Raw genomic sequence first — 22,431 nt, 5'->3', positions numbered from 1 at the left:
GAGATCTAACTACTATTAGAAACATGTATTCATAGTCAGGGTATGAATATGTTATCATACCGAGTTCATCAGCTACTACTATAACAACCACATATCCTGGGATTTCCAGGAAATTCTAGCTATGAATTTGTCTACCTCTTTCAGATAGCATACACCTAGTTCTTAGCAAGAATTACAGGAGGGGTCCTAGGCTAGAGTTCTGGTGCAAAAGGCTACATTTGGCTGCTCAGACCCAGGTCATCAGGGTTGTTTCCCAGTTAGAACCAGTAAACCTCTCAATTTCCCACCAGAGGTTAGCAGGGGAAAAGGGAGTGCTAAGGCTAACTTTTCTAGTGGTTCCTGTGGGGGGTGAGGGGGAACCTTTGTGTGTAAGCTCCAGCACCGTTCCCTGCCAAACCTCCCCAGTACCTCCACTGGACAGCTGTCCTTCTGCTGATGCTGTGCTCGATATCTGTAGCCCCATAGCACCAAACAAACAATGCCACAAGGCAGAACCCCAAGTCTCGAGCCCATTACACTGTGTGGAATAACCCCTCAGTCAGCTGATCAACTGAATATATTGATTGGGTGGTATTTATGTTCCGATGATGAGGCTATCACTACCGTACTAAGGTGACTACTCTTCATTGCTGAATCTCTGCTTAGAATCAGGGAGGGATATCTCATCTTTTCTCCTGGAGCAATGCTCAGTCAGTCAGAGGGGACAGACACCTTTACCTCTTAGCATCTCTTAGTTTCTCTGAGTGAAGGATGTCACCCGGTCACCCCATCTGTCTATTTCTGAGTCAACGTATGTTCAGTTTCCAGATCAAATGTGACCTCCCCAGGAGTAATAACCCCATATACATATGGGGTGCTACTCTGGTAGGTTTTCATAGAATCTAGAGTTTTCCCAGTTTGCAGACTATGTGTACATATGTCCCGTCAAAGTGTGAGCAGCATAAAACCTGGCGACTGTTCCTTGCATGGCATCTCCCTAGTAAGAGCAATGTCTTGTGCAGAGATGGGGTACTGCCTGAAATGATGGGTGGATGGATGGATGGATAGATGGACGGACAAATGGATCAATGCCTAAATTATCTTATACTCATAGCCAGTCCAAAACACAAAAACCTGTTTTATTTTACTAAAATCGGATATACACCATGATACATGCAAAAATTCTCAAGTATGAAATTAGCTGAGCTTCATAACCTGAAGCTCTTCCATCAATAAGACTGAGGAGACAAGGACATTTTGGATGGATTTAAACGCATCCTACAAAAGGTAAAGGCAGACTTCATCCACTACAAGGATGAGAAGCTGGGACATAGCCACTTAACACTCTGCAGGTTTGACCAGGGAGATTGGTATTTTGTCAAGATACAGACTCAAAACAGTCCTGGGCTCTGCCGCTAGGACAGGGACTCTATTAGGCATGTTGAGGTGGTCAGCGATGATTAATTAACACATTATACTTCTATATTATGTGTTATGTATGAGCCAGGACATAGGAAGCAAGGTATATCCATTAGACACACGGATTTTCCTCTGAAGAGTTTCTGGGATCTGTTGCGTCTCCTTCAGTGACACAGCTCAACAAGCAACCTCAAGACCATTGATTCCCTTCCCCATGTCTACTCCAAGCCAGGAAGGAACACTAAAGTCCAGGAGAGAAAGAACAGGTCTGGGAAGAGCTTGCCCTGAGCCTGGCTTCCCAGTACACCCATGTCCTGAGACTAACTCCCTAATAAAACCACCATGCTAACATAACAATTCTTCCTTGCTCAAAAGAGTGAGAAGAGTTCCACCTCTTAGAAGGACTTGCTTTCCCTTCTACAGTTGCATTTCCCATGTACAAACTTGAGTACTCCCAGGCTCATTTCTGGATTTGTATGACTACAAGTCCCTCTTTAGTCACTGGGTCTGCACCACCAAACAACACCTTGAAAGTCCAATGACAGAAGCCGGTAAGCAAAATAACAGAAAAGTCTTAGAAATACTCTTCGCTTCTAACTTGGAGTACAATATTTGTGGTGTGAATAAGTGGTGCACAATTTTAGTTTTAGAGAAGCATCCACACCGTATCTTAAAGCAGAGCGGCGAATAACCAAATAGCGTGGCAGGGATTAACTCTGTTTTCATTTATTCCAGAAGTACCAACCACCTAAAAGAACAACAACAGCAAAAATACTTTAAAAACAATGCAGTCAAACCTGTTTGACAAGGTAGAAACATTGATCTTTTCCCTATATGTGCAATACCCAAAGCTGGTATTTCGGTACCAACTTAATCATAGCCACACTGTGAAATAGCTTAATGCTTGTCAAGTGCAGAAAACCCTCTTCTTCCTCTCAGCTGTCATGCAGTTGGCTAGGCTATGGACTTAAGGTTTACAGCTCAGAGCTGCCCAGCTTTTAAGGCCCTGCCTAGGTTTCGGGGAGTTGGTTTCATGCCTCACAGCCCTCACTCCATTTGATGTGTATGCAGCTGTTCAGCTGTCTTGACTCTCAAGTACCACAATGACAGAGCCTTCTGTTGACAAAGCAACGGCCACAGCAGCACCCTTCTCCTGCTGCGGCCCCATGCTCTATTGCTCTATCGGTTCTCGAAGTAGCGCTCTAGATGAATGTTAGGGTGCTAAGTGACTAACAACCCCCACCTGTTATCTCTACGAATGCTCTGGCAAATGAAGCTTGGTGGGAATGGGCTGTGGAGCCTGCCCGCCTCTGTGCCATTGAGAAAGAGTTGCCAGTTGGGTGGGGATCTAGTGTATGGGCAGAAGGTTTTCCTATGGTCCCCAAGGCCCTGGGCTTGATCTCCAGCAGTGCAATAAGGAAGGGAGGGAGAGTGAGGGAGGATGCAGGGTGGATGGTGGGGAGAGCAGCCTGGAAGAGGAGGAAGAGGAAACAGAAAAGGATGGAGGGGCAGAAAAGAAAGGAGGGAGGAAAGACAGAGGGAATGGGGGAGAGAGAAGGGGAGAAAGAGCAAAGGGGAGACGGTGAAGAATTAAAGATAGAGCAGAGGAGGGGGGAAGAAGGAGGGGGAGGAGAGGAAGGAAGAAGAGAAGAGGAAGAAGAGGGAGGAGAGGAAGTAAGAAGAGGAGAGGAAGGAGAGGGAAGAAAGGAAAGAGGAGGGGAAGGAGAGAAGGAGAAGGAGGAAATGAAGGAGGGGGAAGGGAGGAAGGAGGAAAGAGGAGAGGAGAAGGAGGGGGAGGGGAGGAAGGAGGAAAGAGGAGAGGAGAAGGAGGGGGAGGAAAGGAAGGAGGGAGAGGAGAGGAAGGAGGAAAGAGGAGAGGAGAAGGAGGGGAGGGGAGGAAGGAGGAAAGGGGAGAGGAAGGAGGAAAGAGGAGAAGAGAAGGAGGGGAGGGGAGGAAGGAGGAAAGAGGAGAGGAGAAGGAGGGGAGGAGAGGAAGGAGAAAAGAGGAGAGGAAGGAGGAAAGAGGAGAGGAGAAGGAGGGGGAGGGGAGGAAGGAGGAAAGAGGAGAGGAGAAGGAGGGGGAGGAGAGGAAGGAGGGAGAGGAGAGGAAGGAGGAAAAGAAGGAGGGGGAAGGGAGGAAGGAGGAAAGAGGAGAGGAGAAGGAGGGGGAGGGGAGGAAGGAGGGAGAGAGGGAGAGAGGTTGAGAAGAAAGGAGCTGGGAAGTGATGAGGAAAGGGATGGAGCCACTGGTACTATGTAGTAACACATTTTCTGTGATCCAATTCCCTGCCCCTATGTGTACCTCCCAGTGTAGACACAGAATGCACATGCAGTACATAGATCTCTCCAGGGAACCCTGGAGTGCTCACTTCAGACAGTGTTCGCAGCAAGGATTGAGTTTTTACAGGGTTACTCCAAGAAGCACTTACACAGGCAGACTGTGTCCCAAAGGCTTTCCATGATCAGGGTTAATCACGTTTAGACTTCAGGGCTATGTAGACGTGAACTAGCTAAAACTGGAAAGTGCATGATTGTACTGGGAACCATTTAAATTAGGGAATAGGTCTTGTGAAAAATGTACCTTAGCTCATTTCCCTCATTTTGCTTTCTTTTCTAAAGGCACTTAATGAACCATCATGTAATATTTTAATTTTAAAAAATGTACAGGGAGTGAATATTTTTAGTTTTCCACAGGGAGTACAATGATTTCAATGACTCACTAAGGAAAAAAACAAAACCGTAAGTCAGATGTGGTGGTTCATACAGTCCCATTTCAGCATTCGAGGCATTTAGGGAGGACAGCCTGGGTTCCGTACTGAGCTCCAGGCTTGACTGACCTATAGAATGAGGCTTTGTTTCAAATACACACAAACTCAAGTACACATGGATTCACACCACACACACACACACACACACACACACACACACACACACACACACACACACACACACAGGCGTGCCTTTCTTATTTGAAAAGTCATTTGTTTCCTATTGCAACAGCAATGTTTTCCTTCTTACCAAGTCTGGTTTACTTGAAGCTTCTAACCAAGCAGTAAAATGCAGGGTGAGGAGAATGGAGGGAACGTTAGAGCAGGAAGAGAGACTAAGAGAAAAACCTTAAAACACATCAGTGGCGGGAACACTAGTGAGAGGGGACAGAAGAAAGATGGAGGCCTGGGAGGGGGAACACGGGACACGGAGCCTTCCTGCGTGGAGGGCGTGGACTCTGAGGAACAAGGTTGCGCAGCAGTGCGCATGATCTCAACTGTGTACCTTGTTGGCCTTGTACTCAGTCTCGCTCTCCAATCTATTCCTGGGCCTCCTTAGTGGGAAGAACCTGCCGGAAGCCAAAAGGCCCAGTTTCCCTGTTGCCGTGGCCCACAGAGTTTTGAGCACAGAGCCAGTAAGAAAAGATGAGCATTGCTGGAGGATGGGTGGGGCAGACGGGAGACGTCTGTCGTGGGAGAGAAGGGTGACCGCATGGGTGGAAGACATCACAGACAGAGCAGCTGCCAGTGGGGAGTGGGGGTGGGATGGGGGACCAGAAAATGCTCCATGCCAGTGAGAATGACCCCAAGATCTGCGTCTCGTCGCTTTTGATTATGCTTCATTATTCTAAGGGGCTCATTAAGTCAATCACTCTTCAAAGGGCCTGGGCTACAGCTCAAGAAGTTACTGGCCAAACATGAACCAGGTTCTGGGTTTAAGCCCCACCGTCGCATAAATTAGATGTGGCATGGTGTACTAGTAATCTCAGCCTCTAGAGGTGTGGGCAGTGGAGTCTCAAGCTCCAGGTCATCCTGCCCCGTGGTGTGTTTGAGGTCAGCCTGAGTGATATGAGACACCATATTAAACTCAAACCAAATATTAAAAAAAAAAAAATCCTCACAGCGGCCTCCTGAATCAGGCCCCAAGACCAGGCAAGGCTTCTTGAGGAGAGATCTGGGAAGGTGAGGGCTCGCTCACCTGCCTGAAGCTTCAGCAGATTTTCAGCAAGCTGTTTCCTGGTACTTTCTGGGAAGCTCCAGGGCCCTGCTGTCCGTAAGGCGCTCAGGGAGGTAAAGGTAGATGCAAGTTGCATAGAGAGCACAAGCAAGAAGATCAAAACGAGGGAAACATGAAGTAGTGGTCTAACCAGACAATTAGAGTGAGGAGCAGGCCCAGCATTGTGCCTTGGAGTCCCCTGTGCCTGTAGCAGTGGGGTGCACCACCGCCCTGCAAAGCTTTGAACACTGTTCCCACACGGGGCTTCCAGGCTGGCCCCCTGGACTGTGGCTGAACTCCGGGTGCCAGGCTGTGAGAAGACAGCTTTACAGTCACTGACGGAGTACTGCGGATCCCCGCTTCCTCTTCACCTTTCATTTCTTGCTACTGGTATAACTTTTTATGTCACCCAGCAATAGAAACACAAACTGGAAATATCTCAGGGCGGTGGAGGTAAAAATAGAATGCCATCGTAAAGCGGAGGTATCTTCGTCGCAAATCTCGCAGAGCGAGCCTGCCGGCTTTTGATCTCTTCATTCAGCAAACCTGTGTTCACCAAAGATCACAGCCAGGTCAACCCATGCACACGGAGTCCAGTGGGTAGGATTAGGCTGGTACCATGGCGGTCTGTCGTCTGTCTCACTATCTCTCAATATGTTCACAACTTACCACAAGGATAAAGCTAATGGCTCCTACGAGTCACAAGACACTCAGGAGGCCGTGGTTATACGAGGGAGTTGTGTATGTTGAGGACATTATGGGGAGGAATTGAGAAACATGCTCAGATAAAAGGTGGAAACTTTACCTGTCCCTTAACTCTTCTTTTTAAAACTATTTAAGATTTACTTTTATTTTATGTGTATGAATGTTGACCTGCATGCATGTATTAAAACACTCTCTCTTTCTGTCTCTCTGTCTCTCTGTCTCTCTGTCTCTGTCTCTGTCTCTGTCTCTCTCTCTCTCTCTCTCTCTCTCTCTCTCTCTCTGTGTGTGTGTGTGTGTGTGTGTGTGTGTGTGTGTGTGTGTGTCCAGAAAGAGACATCAGACCCCTGGAACTGGAGTTACAAATGGTTGTGTGTCATCACGTGGATACTTGGAACTTAACCTGGGTCCCCTGCCTCAGTAGCAAGTTTTCTCAACTGCTGAGCCTGTCTGAGGGTTTCATGGCTGTGAGCAGACACCATGACCAAGGTAACTCTTATAAAGGACAACATTTAATTGAGGCTGGCTTACAGGTTCAGAGGTTCAGGCACACATGTCAGGCACACTTGGCACTGGACCAGGAGCTAAGAGTTCTGTATCTTGCTGTGAGAGCAGTTAGAAGACTATACAGGCACCAGGAGGACCGTCTCAAAGCCCACCCTGGCAGTGACACACTTCCTCCAACCAGGCCATACCTCCTAATAGTGCCACTTCCCATGGGGCAAGCATACTCAAACCACCACAAGGCCCATTTCTCCCTTCCTCTTTCTGACACCCCATGTCACAGGCATTACTAAGACTTAAAAACCAATAATTATAGGAAGAAAGTTGTTCATCCCCTGGTGTCTTCTTGAGGACCGCAGCCCTGTCTGGAGCTGAAACCCCTCGACACTTTGACAACCTTTATCTGATTGTTCATCCCCTGGTGTCTTCTTGAGGACCGCAGCCCTGTCTGGAGCTGAAACCCCTCGACACTTTGACAACCTTTATCTGACTTTTTGGGAATACGTATCGGGCTTTCATGACATGGGGATGAGTACTTCAGTGAACAGTGAAAGTCCTCGATGTCTATGAGAAATTACACCACAGGCCCTGGCCACCGGCAGCAGTTCTGTTATATATATAAAGTCTCTTCTATCCATCACTGACCTCAATTTCCCTCTTCTCTTGGGTCAGACATGACTCAGACGGAATGCCTTTGTCTATAGAGTCAACGTTCTCTAGTCACGATTAGGTTAGCATAGACGTTCTGGATCCGGTTTTGATTATTACATAATCACTTTTCTGATCTAAACCAATTTCTCTTCCCTTACGCAGAAACCTCAACGGAGCTCCCACCACTTAGAACAGGGGCATTCCCTCACCCTAAGATACAAGGGCATCTACAAGGAGGCTCAGCATGAGGAAAGGCACGGGGACAAGGTCACGGCAAGGAGAGAGCCTGACTGGAGAGGCTGTGCCTGAGTCCTCTTATCATGCTGACTCAGCAAACCATCTCCCTTAACAAGCCTTCCCCTTCATCCCTGGTTCCGCATGTTTTAGAAGTCACATTGGCTTCTAAAAAAAGAAAGAAGAGAGAGAATTCACAAAGGAGTGAGGACTGGCCAAAAATTTAAAGACATCTTCTCTGAAACCTCAGGCAGAGGGGACATTTTTCTTAATTATAAAAACCATGCTCAATAAGAATGGCAGCACACAGAGCTCAAGTCCTGCTAACACTTTCACACATGTCCTTCCTAGAAGGGAGACTGTGTGCAGCCTGCTGTCTGAAATGCCACCCAGATAGGTGGCCCACAATCTAATCACCTGCAGTGTTTATCAGACAGTAACAATGAGTTTAAAGTTATTTGAATAACAAGATAGTGGGTTTTGTCAGCTCTAGCTCCATGATGTCTGTGATTTCCAGTATATCTCAGGGTGGAAAAATAGGCACAATCTTTAAGCCTCTGATTGCCACGAGCTCAGTTTACTCACAGGTACTTAACTCGTGCAATGCACAGCCAAAAGCCAAGGGAGAGAACAGACGCGTGCCCATGGCAAATGATACTGTGAAGGCCAGACAGTTCTCTGTGGCTTTCCTCTTCAGACAGACTTTCTCATTGGAAGAGTTTCATTTAATTCTGGTTTTCAAACATGAAGCCTGTATTTTGGTCAAGGGGGATGTCAAGCAAGAGAATTGTGGTCTTTTAAAAAGTGTATGGGCCTGGGGTCACAGTTCAGTGGTTAAGAGCATGTTGACTGTTTTTCCAGTCAACCTGGATTTAATCCCCAGTATCCACATGGTGGCCCACAACCACATGGTGTCTGTAACACCAGTTCCAAGTGATCCAACATTCTCTTCTGGCCTTCTTGCTCACCATGCTTGCATGTAGTACACAGACATAGATGCTGGCAAAATGAATATCACATACATGTATATTAAAATTAAAAGTTGCAAGATGTGGTGGCCCATATCTGTAACCCTGACTACCAGAGAAGCTGAGGCAAGAGAACCTTCATGAGCTCAGGGCATACCTAATAAATTCCAAGCTAGCTTAAACTACAGAGTCAGACCAGATATTAAAGAGGATTTAAAATTATGATTAAAAAGTGACATTTTTATGTAGTTCACAAATCAGTTCTTCCATAGCGGGGATGCCAAACCAATAGAGAGCTACTCCTACTGTTATGGGTTACAATAAGGAAGTTTAAGATCAAAGTACACCAAGGAAACGTTCACATAGAACCATTAATGTAATGTGCGTTTGTTTTAAAATATATAATTAAAGGCATTTTAATGCCTGTGATGGGCTAGGTATTTAAACAGGTTGTCTTCAATCCCCACCAAAATCCTGTGAGGAAACGATCTTAACCTCACTTTCCAGGTACAAGTTCTCCAAGAAATGTTTTGTGAGCAACCAGGCCATAGCTACTGAGTAGAGAGTCTGACATCACACAGGAATATTTTGCTCAAGAACCAAACTATGTCCTTATTGCCTCTGTAAAATCTATCTACCATGGAGAAAAGGTTAGCTTGAAACCTTAGGTTATGCCCTAATATCATGTAAAACTCCTTTAAAAATGTCTTTATGGTGGCCATGGCATCTTATGTCCATCATCCCAGTGCATGAGGCTGAGTAAGGTGGCTGTGAGTTCAAGGCCAGTATGGGGTCCAGAGTGAGACAAACAACTGAACAAATGCAAGTCAAAGGCTTCAGTTTTATTTATCAACTGCCTATGGTTAGCCCATGAACCATACCTGGTGAGTGTAAATAAATTCAATACAGAGGAACATTAGCACCTTATAAAACCCACCAAAGACCTCACTTTCTAGGTCTAAAAAACTGCAGGCCTATGTTAGGGTTTGAATCTAAAATGTTTCCTTCTACCCACAGACTCATGATTTGAACTTGGTTCCCTAACCTGTGGCACTGTTTTGTTGAGCTGTAGAACAGGGCCTAGCTGCAGGATATAGGTCACTGGAGGTGGGCAGATGACAGTAATAGTTCAGCGAATGTCCCCATTCCCTTCGTACTTCCTGAATAGCTATGCCATGAAGAGCCTCCACTACAAGCAAATGCTGCCAAGAAGTTTCCTATGCCCTTTCCACCAAGAAAAATGGAAATGCCTGAAACCAATAATCAAAATATGTCCTTCTTCACGAAGACCTCTGTCAGATCTTTTGTCACAGGAATGGAAGCGTACCCTATTTCAGCATCAGTTGGTGCCTCTCGGAGCCCATGAGCAGAAGACTCTCCAGCACACACAAAGCAGCCATGTGAGAGTCAGCCCAGAGCGTTGAGCATTAGTCAAGCTCAACTTGTGGTATAGCACAAGTTGCTCTACATGGACAGGTTCCTAGCAGTGGGGCTATGGAGATGAGGGACAGAATAAAAAGTCAAGCAAAGAGCCAGGTGCCAGCATCTTTCAAGCAACCTCCAGTCAGGGGATGGCATGGATCTGCTACCTTTGCCATGTTGAAGAGAGACATTTATAAAAGCACAAATAAAATGGAGAGATGAGGTGGATTGGAGATGATTTATCTTAGATTTCTCCCATAGAGGGATGATGGGTAGCTAACATCATGGGATCATTATGAAGGAGGGTAGAGAGAAAGCAGTAAGCAGGAGCCAATGAAGAAGAGCCTTCGTGAGGAAGCAAGAAAGAGAGGTACCAACCATGGAAGAGAAACATGGACACGGAGAGCAAAGGGTGGTTGAGGGGCAGTTGAGTGGATACTTAGGATAGATGTCACTGAAGACACTGAAGCAGCTAAGGATGCAGAATGAGAAGAACAAAGTCACCAGGCAATGGAAAACCCCGGCTTCTGTTGGTGGGTTGACAGCTAAGTGAGTGCCAGTTACTAAGGCAATATTTGGTTGTCCGAGAAAAGAAAAACAATCAGAATCCGCTCAGGAGCATACCTGGTTAAGATAGGCTTCATCTTTTATAAGTCCACAGGAGACTTGCATGTGTGGACGGGAAGCAACCCGAGGGTTAGAGCCATCGTCCTAAGCATTCTGCTTTCATTAGCATTGATTCCTACTTGATTGTACAAGTGTTTGCATCTTTTTACCAGTATGCATTGCGAGCAGGTGTCATGGCCCTTTAACCCTGGGAAAGGGGTAAGCTATTCACTTTTGTTTCCTGTGTGATTTCAAACGATTATGGGAGAGCTGCAGTTGTCTTTCACTGAGAACATTTCTATACATACATCTATTTCTCAGAGAGTTAAACTTTTAAAAGGTTAATAAAAGCAAAAGTAAACAACACATCTATGATGATTATAAGCATTAGGCAGAAGAAACAGGCCAGCACACAACTGTATGAACTAGCTAATCCTGGAAACCCCAATTCTTGAACATAAATACTTAGGTTGGGATTGTATTTTTACATAATACTATTCAAAATACCTGCCATTCTTGAAAAGTCAACAATAGATTCCTACTGTCATGTCCCTGCTACAATTACTTATTCATCTTTTTGTGTGCCCATCCATCCTTCCTTCCTTCCATCCATCCATCCATCCCTCTATCTGATCATGTATCCATCTACCTCCTCACACATCTGCCCACCAATCCATCAATCCATCCATCTTACCTTTCATTCCTAACCACTCTCCTTCTCTCCCTCCGTTCCCTGTCTCCCTTTTTCCTCCCATTGCTCCCTCATTCCCAGTTCATCAGACATAACTCCACATCTGTCCTAGGTTGGGGGACAAAGAATCAGCCTCGATGGATCCGTTCTACTTTGCTACAAATCATTTCATGGCTACACACTTTTATCAGACTAACCAAAACAGCACTCCTTCAACTGAGGGGATTGCTTTTAAAAGTCTAAATAAATAACAAAACGACACTAGGGTTTTTTTTTCCTATTCACTTTACTAGTCTAATAAAGATGCGCGATAATTTCTGGCATAAATATACATATGCTTATGGCCATATGTAAGGAAATTCAATTGGAAAATTAAAATCAGGCGCACTCCTAATTTAGTGCCTTATTATCTTTGTCATAGCATGTGCACACAGTTACCTAATAAGTAAAATATGTAGAACAAGGCAGACGAGCCCTGCCCTCAGGGGATTTATAATATATTCTAATGTATTCTAATGGTGTGTGAAATATATATCTAAAGTCAGAATTTGTCAAAATTTTGTAACTGGGACATGCTGATAACTATGTTGGAGTAGGTATTTAAAATATTCCTGCCACAGGAAAATAATATATGTCTTTATTTCATGATGCTCATGTGTTGTATTTAAAAGCTTCCTCCTGCTATGCAAGGAGGAACCATTAACAGACCTAGAAATACACAGAAATATTTTCAAGAAATACCATGGGATAATCTGGGCATGGGAGCACAGGCCTATAATCCTAGTACTTGGGAGGAGAGGTAGGAGGAGCAGAAGTTTAGGGCCAACTTTGGCTACCTAGTGAGTGTGAGGGCAGCCTGGGCTACACAAGAAGGACAAAAGCAACAATAGAAGTATCAAGAATTGGCTGACTTTAATGGATGTGTTTATATACTGTGGCATTTTTCTCCCAAGACATGATAAACTTACTATTACTTCTAAACTTGTGTTTTAAAAGCTAGTGGGTTTACAAATGTAAATTTAAGGCTCTAAGAGGCCTGGTGAATCCTCGGTGCCCTTGCCAATGGGTCTGAGTTCCAGGCTTACCTCACAGAAGAAGACAATGTACTTTCTCACAGCCTCTGAGGCCACCACTTTATCTAGAAGCAACTTCACTGACACCAACTGAGGATGACTCTGTAAAGGTGGCAATTGGAAAATGTCATTGCCTGTAGGAGCCCGGCAGGTGCCAGGCTCGAGAAATACAGAGTAGCGGGTTCTACTCAGAGCTGAAAAAGGCCAGCCCCATGGCAGAACACTTGAATCTTGATACAGCCACTGTGATTCGGGGTTGGGGGAAATAGCCCGAGACCCAGAAAAGCTGTGTGCAGCCCCCAGGGAGCTCATCAGTACAGGCAGAATTGCAGGATTGCAAGGTAATCTTCCGAGTGGGGTGGGGTGTGGAGTCCCCAAAATACTCCTCCTCACTGTGTCTCAATTCTAGCATCCCAAAGGAGTTCAGCAGTTCGAGTAGAAGCCCTACACAGTTACTCCCACAAAGATTCAAAAGCCACTTAACCTGGGGGACAGCAAAACCCTCTGGATGGAAGAAGCCTGACCTGTGTGCACTGGTGATAGCACAAGAAGACAGGACATTCCAACACTAAGAAGCCAAAGATAAAAGGCCAGACTCCTCCCCCACATCATCCTTAGGCTGTTCAAGATTATTCTTTGTGGTTCTCAAAATCGTAGAACAACGTCCTTTGGCGAAAGGTTCATGGTTTTTGCCAGTGGCCTCAGAGAGAACTCTATGAAGCAGGAGAGCACAGGGAGTTATTTTTCGCTCACCAACATCTCCTGGCTTTGGGACCAGATTCCCAAATTGCTGAGTGACCTGGCCTGGTGTCACATTACCCAAAGAGCAGCTAAGAATGTGCTGGGGCAGCAGCAAGCACATCAAGGGCATGCTTCCCTCCCTCCCTCCCTCCCTCCCTCCCTCCCCCCCCCCTCTCTCTCTTTCTCTCTCTCTCTCTCTCCCCTCTTTCTTTCTTTCTTTCTCTCTTTCTTTCTTTCTTTCTTTCTTCCCTACTTTCCTTACTTTTTGAATTAACCTGATGGTTAATAGTCTTGGAAAAGTAACTACCAATATAATTCTTGCATTCAGAATTTATTGTATTTTGTAGTCAAAATTGCATAGTATAATCAGAGATATATATGTTATCTCTGAGCTCTTGTGGCCATAACTCAGAGGAATAAGGTGGAATAAGGTTACTAAAGGACCTTACTTGGTCAAAAACTGACCATTTAGATATCTAAGTTCTAGATAGGAAAGTCCAGCTGGCAATTAGGATAAAGAGATCAATATAGGATGAGTCTAGTGGCACATGCTTTTAATCTCAGCACTTGGGAAGCAGAAGCAGGTGATTCTATGAGTTCAATACTAGCTTGATCTACTTGGCAGGTTCCAGCCCAAGCTGGGCAAGGCTATGTAGTAAGACCCCGCCTCCAAAGACACCAGAGAAGCCAAAGAACAATAGGAGCCAAATCAACAAACAAACTCAACAAAAGAATCTCAATCAAGAAAAGAAAAACCCTTTTAAAATTCATACATTTTCCTGTCAAACTCATTGTAAAAAAAGGCACTGTTAACTGTTTTTGTTTCAAGATGAAGAAATGAAAAAAAAAAATCAGATGAGTTTTAAAAGCAGATAAAAAGACTTCCAATGAGATTCATGAACTTTCTGCACAGACCTAACTTGGTTTTGGTTTGAAACTTCCCCTAGAAAGGCCATGAACCGGTTCAAGAAACATCTAGTACTACTATGTACTCCACAGACAAACAAAATGAGTTACAGCTAATTATGAACATGCTTTTGTATAGACGACATTAAGTAGTAGACCCAATCAGAAGGGAAAAATGAGAAACTAGCAGAACTTCAATAAAAACCCAGCGAATAGAAAACCACTCACAGGTCCCTAACAGGCTGGCAGCCTACCAGGGCTGTTAACCCCGTGGATAGGAGAGAGCTCTTTCACACAAGGAAAGTCAAACTTGGATGCTTTTTGAGGAAGCAGTTGCAGTGAGCTTGTTTTGAGGCTGAGGTGAATGGTGGGGACTGAAGAGTGTCAATAGGATCATGCACCTTTAAAATACAAAGGCCTGTAGAAATAAACATGGAGTCCAGACACTGGCATCTCTGCGAGATAGCATTCCCACGGCAGTGTGCAGAGAGAGGTATGAAGGGATTTTACCCCTAAGCACCCGATCACTGTAATAATGGAAAGGAATGAAAAGTGACTCATGATTTCAGTTTGACTTGCTGTATAGTATTTCACTCATGCCGCTTGCTAATTCTGTCCGAAGCACACAGTGCCACCATTTAAAGGTGAACACGTTCATCTTGTAACAGTCACATTGCTTCGCAGTGGGAAACCTAAGGCTTGAACCGAAACCTATCCTTTCTGACATTAGACCTGACATGATGTTTAGTTTGATTTTAGAAAGCTCGATGTGAATATTCTCTCAGAGATAACTACATGGATGCTCCATGGTTCTCTCTGCTTGGCCCTCTGAGAGGTGGACTGTCTCTAGAGTAGCCAAAGAGAGCTGAAGGCTATGATCTACCTCATGCCAAGTCTACAGCCAGAGTTATAGTTAAATTTGTGGCTCAGTGGGGTTGGGGATTTAGCTCAGTGGTAGAGCGCTTGCCTAGCAAGCGCAAGGCCCTGGGTTCAGTCCCCAGCTCCGAAAAAAAGAAAAAAAAATTTGTGGCTCAGTTTAGCTTCTTGAATCATGCACGTGAAAGCTCTCAGGGTTTCATTGCATGGTCTGGCTGTGGGTTATGAACTGCCAAAGCCACTCAAGGTTCTCCTGTGGCACCCATTACATCACCATCCCATCTTCCCTCTCTCCCTTTAGGAATGAGTGTCTGTGGCTCCGTTCTCCAATGCTGACACTCTCCCCACTGCACATAGAAAACAGAAGACCTCTCCAAAGACACTCTCACTCTGCCATTGTTTCCAAAGAGATGTCACAGGCACAAAATGCACAGACTACTATATCAGTGGAGGGAGCTGTGGTACAGCCTTAAAGGTACTTTCTCAGACTGCCTGAACTGGGTCTACAGGGGAACATGGAGACAATTAATTGATTAAACGAGGAGAGAGGGAGCATTTGTTATCTTACCTTATTGTTGTATTTGTCGTTTGTGCCATTAAAATAGGAAACCATAGAGAAACAATGTCTCCAGACTAGAACTGTCACCCTTGGCACACGGGCACACATGAAGACCATGAGGACACGTATGTGGAGCTCAGAGGCTGATGGTGGAAGTCTCCTTCAGTTGCTCTCTGCTTTACTTGCTGAAGCAGGCTCTCGTGGTGAACCCAGGGCTCAACAATCTGGTTTGTATAGCCAGCCAGATTACCCCAAAGAAACCTTGTCTCTGTCTCTCTCTGTCTCTCTCTGTCTCTCTCTGTCTCTCTCTGTCTCTCTCTGTCTCTCTCTGTCTCTCTCTGTCTCTCTCTCTCTGTCTCTCTCTCTCTCTCTCTCTCTCTCTCTCTCTCTCTCTCTCTCTTTCCCGGAGCTGAGAACCGAACCCAGGGCCCTGTGCTTGCTAGGCAAGCGCTCTACCACTGAGCTAAATCCCCAACCTGTCTCTGTCTCTTAAGGGCTGGGATTGTACAATGGCAACCGGGCCTTTCTGGCTTTCCAGTGAGTTCTGAGGTTTCAAATTCTGGTCCCATTCTTAGGGACACATACTTTATCTACTGTGTTATATCACCCTAGCTTGCAAATGACATATTTTTTAAAATTACTTTTACTAATTTACCCTCCATTGTTTCCTTTCCTATGGCTGTCTGCACTGGGGTTGCTGTTACTCTCACTGAACCCAGAGGGAGGGTGCCGGGCTGGCACTTCTATTTTCACCTTGATTTTGTCTGACACAGACAGTCTATTAATTTTTTTAACAGGGAGCTACTGTTGCTCTTTTATGTAAATCTTTATAATAATGTGTGGTTGTCATTAGATGAGGGGTGAACAGCATACTATGTCCCTACAGATCCCCTTTGTCCTAGCTTGAGCCCATGTCCAGACCCCTTTCTCATTGCTGCCACCATACCCTTCCTAGGAAAAAACCCAACAGCTGCCCCGGCAGCAGCTTGTAATCCCCCACTCTCCCCTTCCTAGATTGTGGGGACTACTTCTTTCAGTAACCCCAACATCAATGTGCCACCACTTATTCTCCATCTCCTTACTGCCAGGGCTGACTGGGTACAACCCAAGGGTTCCCAGGGTCTCTATGTGTGCCTGAGCCAGGACCTTTAATGGCTCCCTGCTCTGGTGATAGGACTCCCTGCTCTGGCTTCTGCATTCTCTCCATAGACTTCAGGCTCTTAAAGGTTTGGATAGCACCTCGCCCACACCCATCTGTAGAGTCTAGCAAGCTCCCACTGTGCTTTATTATGGATTAAGTAAGGCTTAAATGGTAGTTTCTAAAACGTGTGGACTATGTGAATATCCAACAGGCTGACAAAACCGTTGACAGGAACACCTGAGGTATACTGGTGGTAAGGGATTCTTTGGCCCCGGGAAAGTTAAGGAGTAGTCCAGAACCTCCAAGGGCTACTGTAAAATGTGAAAAGCTGAAGGAACCACCCCTGAAGCAGCTAAAGGAGAAGGTGCTCATGAGAGTGACTGAAAAACAGACAGGAGATAGCACTGGGCCTGGTGGGGAAGAGCAGATCACAAACACTCCCATCAGTTAGAAACAGCATGCTCTAAGAAGATAAATGAGGGCTTAAGAAGTGGGAAGATAAAAAGGGCACCGGCAGGCAGTTTTTCCTGGAGGCTTGTCTCCACACCCAGTCATCTCTTCACCTTTTGAAGTTTATCTATCATTGCTTTGAATTGATCCTTCTTTCTTCCTGGCCAGGTACTATTGGCATGATCAATGGGAAAGGACATAATTCACCCAGGGGCTCGCCTATTCTGGCTGTAATCAGTGGTGACGTGTTCTGTGACAGTTCTGTATAAAAGATGAGTAACATAAATAAAGTGCATTGTATATTATGGGGCAATAGAATATACAGCACTACAGATCATCTTCACCAGCAGTGGGGATCCAGGATTTAAGTCCATGAGCGATGGCAGGCTGAGATGAAGCTAAAATTCTGCCTAGCAACTCATCCTATTAGCCAATGGCAGCTTGGCAGTCCATCACGAGGCAGCTCAACATGAAGTCTGTCTCTGCAGGAGCTCAGGGAGGTCCTCCACAAACATGCAAACCATCACAGGCAATGTCCAGGGTATCAAATGGTTTTTAATATCATTTATCTTGCCAAGGAGGCAAGGAAGGTTTTCTTTGCAATGTGTTATAGACCACTGCAAACAACTGATAAGAACCAGTCGGGGTGTGTGTGTGTGTGTGTGTGTGTGTGTGTGTGTGTGTGTGTGTGTGTATAAAGTTAATATGAGCCTCAAGTTTGATTCTCTTTCTAAATAATAATGTGCTTATATGAGAATCAAGGACACAAGGGTTCCAAGTCTTTAAAGTGGGGATGTCCTGTTATTCATCTCCTGTCCCCACCTCTCACAACAGCACAGACATATGAGGATCATTCCTGCTTTGTTCCCACTCTACCGGCAACATTGTATCTTCTATCCATCTGCAACATTGTCTCTCCTAGCCACCTGCAACACTGTCTCCTAGCCACCCACAACATTGTATCTTTTATCCATCTGCAACATTGTATCTCCTAGCCACCCACAACATTGTATCTTCTATCCATCTGCAACATTGTCTCTCCTAGCCACCCTCAACACTGTCTTCTAGCCGCCTGCAACATTGTATCTCCTACCCATCTGCAACATTTTATCTTCTATCCACCCATATCATTTTGTCTTCGATACACATGCAACATTGTATCTCCTATTCTCATCACTCAGAGGGCTGTTTTCCCTGAAAAGCAGAGTGTCCAATATGTATACTATCATTGCCGAATGGCAGGTAGACATCTAGCCCACTAGGTCTCCCAGGCTCATGGTGACATGACTATAGCAAAGTAGGTATCAATGGTCAAACCTTGCAGTGCCTGAAGCCTGAAACTGAACTTTGGCTGCCTTTACCTTTTTGGGATTTGTTTCTATAAATTAATCATCAGAAGAGCAATAAAAAGGAGATATTTGAAAGAAACTTAGGGTAGCTGGTCTCAGATCCATGGAACTTTAAAAATTCATCAAACAGAGGTTATTGAAGGCTGCCATAACTTGGCTGTTTGGGAACAGCTTCTGATATTTTTGTGCAGGGGTCTATTCTACAGTGTTCCTAAGAAACGAGGGGGGGGGGAACCCCAGCATACATGGGCAGTTGAAGGTATTCACATGCAATGCAGTAGATCTCAGCCAAAGCTCCAAAGCACAAATGAAGCCTGAAAGTAGTCTCAATCTGAAACAAAAGAAGTAGCCTCTGGTACCTATATACATTGGCTCTGTAAGAAAAGATGCTCCTTAGGAAAGGGCTCACTCTTGTAGGAGTTTAACTGTAGGCCGGTGTTCAATCCTAACTGATATAGCTACAACATAGACCTCACACCTAAGGCTCAGGGAACACCACGGAAGAGGGGGCAGAAAGACTGTAAGAGACTGCAGGGGCTAGAAGACTGGGACATCTGGTATAAGATGGTGTCTCCTGGAAATGACAGAGAAACAGATCCATGTGATCTCAACAACATGGCTCCCTAAAGAAAACCTGAACAATGCTTCTACAGGTAGACATGCCAAAGTTGATGGAGGAAAATATCACAAGGCCCCACCACCAGGTAAAGAGCTACAGTCAATTAATGGCTGCTCAGAGAGATTCAGCCGTCTCAGGAAAGAGACATTCGGCTATCCAATTCCATGAAGTAAACCCTTAACCTGTGTGTGTGTGTGTGTGTGTGTGTGTGTGTGTGTGTGTGTGTGTGTGTGTGTGTGTGCGTGTGTAAGAAAATTAAAAAGAGGTCATGAGAGAGTGGAGAAATGGGATCTAGGAGGAGAGAGAAAAGTAAAATTAATGTAAATATAGTAAACTTATACATGAAAATTTAAAACAGTAAAGATAAGTAAGAAGAAAAGCTTTTACTTTCCTGTAAATGTTGTATAATTACAAGCATATATATATATATATATATATATATATATATATATATATATATATCCCTTGTTCCTGACTATTTACTCACAATAGAAAATTGGAGGCAACACACATACAAGTAAATATTAGAAGACTAGAATGAAAGGCTGGGATCCAGATTCAATGTTGGGGGATGACCTTGTACAACTGGCTTTCCCCCCTAAGACTCCTCTTCTGCACAGTGAAGATGCTTGTGCACTGCTCTGTTTGCATCAAAGAGCAAATGGGACAGACGGCTCATGGAAGGTCAGCGAATCCCAGGGCAGCTCATCTGCCCCACCCTGAAGTGGCACTTCAGCTGCTTCTCCTGCCCTGTCTTTAACATAAACTGGTTAAGAGTTTTGTTAAGAAGAGTTAAAAGGAGGAGGAAGAGGAGGAGGAGGAGGAAGAGGTGGAGGAGGAAGAGGAGGAAGAGGAGGAGGAGGAGGAAGAGGAGGAGGAGGAAGAGGAGGAGGAGGAGGAGGAGGAGAAGAAGAAGAAGAAAGAGAGAGAGAGAGAGAGAGAGAGAGAGAGAGAGAGAGAGAGAGATGATTTTGTAGCACAGAGTAATAGTTTTTTGGTTTTTTGGTTTTTTTTAAATGCATCAGGAGAGCCCACATAAAGTAAAGACAGAGTGGCTCATATGCCCTAGCCAGTGATTAAACCTTAATACAAGTTGACAGTTTTAATTTTTATATCAATATCACTAGGGTCTATCATTCACATTGTGGATTCCAAGCTTAAGAAATGTAATTTAAAAGCGGCAGAAGCCCCATCACAGGGCTGACATTCCCCCAAACAGAAAATGCTTCTGTGTGTAAACTTTGAGAAGGAGGAGCAGTCTACAGCTCTTCTCCTGAAAGAAATGCTCAGGATGGACCCTGGGGACGCCTGAATGTTGGTGAATTTCAGTCATTGATAAGGGAAGAGGATTTCCCATAGAGTCCTAAGCATCTGTAGACAAGCTCAGTCAAGCTAAGCCACGGTTAATGTTGCTGAAAACCGAGTTAGGTGCTGTGCACACATCTTCTTAGTGGTCATGGGAACTGTGCATCTTTGATCCTCATTATCTTTCTCTTACCACACAGAAAACTACAGGAAAGAGGACCTGGGACACCTGTACCTTTAATTCCACTGTTCTATGTTAATCTCGACTCTCCCCACATTAGAACAAACCATGCAGTGGCAATGCAGAAGAGAAACCAGCACCAGAGGGAAGAGGACCACCAGTGAGAAGAACATGAAGGTCGGTCCCCAGACACAGGGCCTTTCTCACACACCACAAGTCCTTCCTAAATCGTCTGCAGCACAGGAGATCGGAATGTTTTCAGAAATAAAGCACTCTCACTTCATGTGTTCACGGCTAAGGGTTAGGCTTTCGTTAAGATCAACACGTTATCAATATGGGTCCCATATGTTTTATCTCAGTACTAAATTTAACCAGCAAGTATATTTTAAAGAAAACAATTCTGCCATTCCATCTAACACTGCACGCCAAGCACGTACCCTCTAATCTCAGTAAGCAAGTAGGAGATACACCCATATGGCGGACAGCGGGTTCATCAAGAGGAACATACTATTTTAATTCCCAGACTATATAATATGTCCATTCTTCCACTCAGAAAATAGGTATTAAGATTCTATGATGCACTACTGTGCCCAGCATCAGGGAGACATCCCAGAAAAGAGAATCAAGAATAAGAATCTCTCGCCTTCTGCCCTCGTCCTCATTAGAGAGTAAGAATAGAGAAATTTAGCAAACATCCTTAGTGGTTTTTCTTTCACAGAGCATCAGTTTTTTCGTTTTGACTTTAAGCAGATAGTAAATGCCTTATTTGCAAGCTTTCAAAACAGTCTTATTTCCCAATACCGAGTAAGCAATCTTAGCCACAGGAATACATGGTGAAGGGATCAACAGACCAGCTAAGGCTTTCACTTGTGGGAGGTTACATTCCTACAGCTAACTCAAACAGCTTCTCACGCTTCCGAACAGCTTAAGTCTTAGTCATCTAATTCAAGTAAGCAGAAACAAGTCAGTCAACATGCATACCCCCCTGGAGCCTCAATGCAAAGGAGACCACCCCTCCATGTACAGATCATGCCCCTCCGCTTCTGCCTCCCTCTGTAGCAACCTGAGAAAATCAAGCGTGCCAGCCCATAAGGCAGAAATCACAGAGGAATGGAACACCTGCTCTTTACCTGATTTCTAGATGATTCTTAGGAACTGCTAACTTGTGGAGTAGGAGACAGACTGGCCAGATTCATATTTGTGTCCTACACAGCATAGACACACACCGTGGGCAAATGTTGTGGATTGCAAGGTGGCAAGCCTCTGAAGGTCATCAAGTCTCACTGGAGGTCACCTGGCCCTGCTGGCACCTTGGCTGACCAAGGAGAAGGTGTTTGTTTGCTTGCTTGCTTGCTTTGTTCTGAATTTGTGTGTTTTGTTTTTCAAGAGAAAAAGGAGAATTTTTAAAACAATTGGCCTTAATCAGCTTTTTAAAAGCCTGGTCTCTTTTTGCAAGGTAACTATGATCCACTGTTGTTTAAGCATTAAACAAAAGAAAAGTGTGACTTTACATCTGTTTCCGTTACTTGGTATATTTGTGTGAGAGCAAACAAGAGGAGATTACAAAGGCCTGGGTTTTTAGGCAAAACGTACAGGCACGTAAGTATAATGATAAGGCTGGTGGAGCTGTCCCTTACACTGTCTGGCACCTGGGCCCAGGGACAGCCCTGCCCTTGTTACAGGATGACAGAGTAAGCTCTTCATAGCCTTGCCACTTGTGAGTAATGGCACAATTCCTGCCTTCTTGGGCCGTTAAGTATTTTCTCTCCGTCTCTGTCTTTCCCCGTATATATTAATATCTAATTTCCATGTTGGTTATCAAAATGCAGGCAAACAGTTTCTCCTATTGCACAGGGAAGATAGAGGGCATTTCGGAAACTTCAGGGGAATTTGCACCTCAATCATGCTCCAACATTGATTTATGTGAATCGATATGCATTTTTGCAAACAATCTTTCAGCCCCCCTCCTTTTTTTCTAAGTTAGCACTTAGCAGCAGAATTAGGTCATTTTCATTAGAACGAGCTTCTGATTAACTAGTTCTTTATTTAAAAGAATACAATCCCGGCTTTC

The 22,431-nt window shown here is 44.8% G+C and overlaps 1 protein-coding gene across 14 annotated transcripts in view; it reads right to left on the bottom strand.

Annotated features, from left to right (window-relative positions):
* Esrrg (estrogen-related receptor gamma) overlaps positions 1-22,431 on the bottom strand; it is a 618,195-nt gene that overhangs the window by 252,412 nt on the left and 343,352 nt on the right. The window contains exon 1 of one of the 14 annotated variants that reach the window (XM_087581301.1): positions 21,491-21,617. The exons of the other annotated variants lie outside the window; for them this stretch is intronic. The gene's annotated coding sequence lies outside the window, so the exon portion shown is untranslated. Of the gene's footprint in view, positions 1-21,490; positions 21,618-22,431 lie in introns of those variants that run through there. 14 annotated transcript variants of the gene reach the window in all.

This window comes from Rattus norvegicus, chromosome 13 (genome assembly GCF_021556685.1).
Source record: "Rattus norvegicus strain SHRSP/BbbUtx chromosome 13, alternate assembly SHRSP_T2T, whole genome shotgun sequence".
Taxonomy (NCBI): domain Eukaryota; kingdom Metazoa; phylum Chordata; class Mammalia; order Rodentia; family Muridae; genus Rattus; species Rattus norvegicus.
Note: the sequence above shows the minus strand (reverse complement) of the source record. Positions and strands in the feature narration are given on the sequence as shown.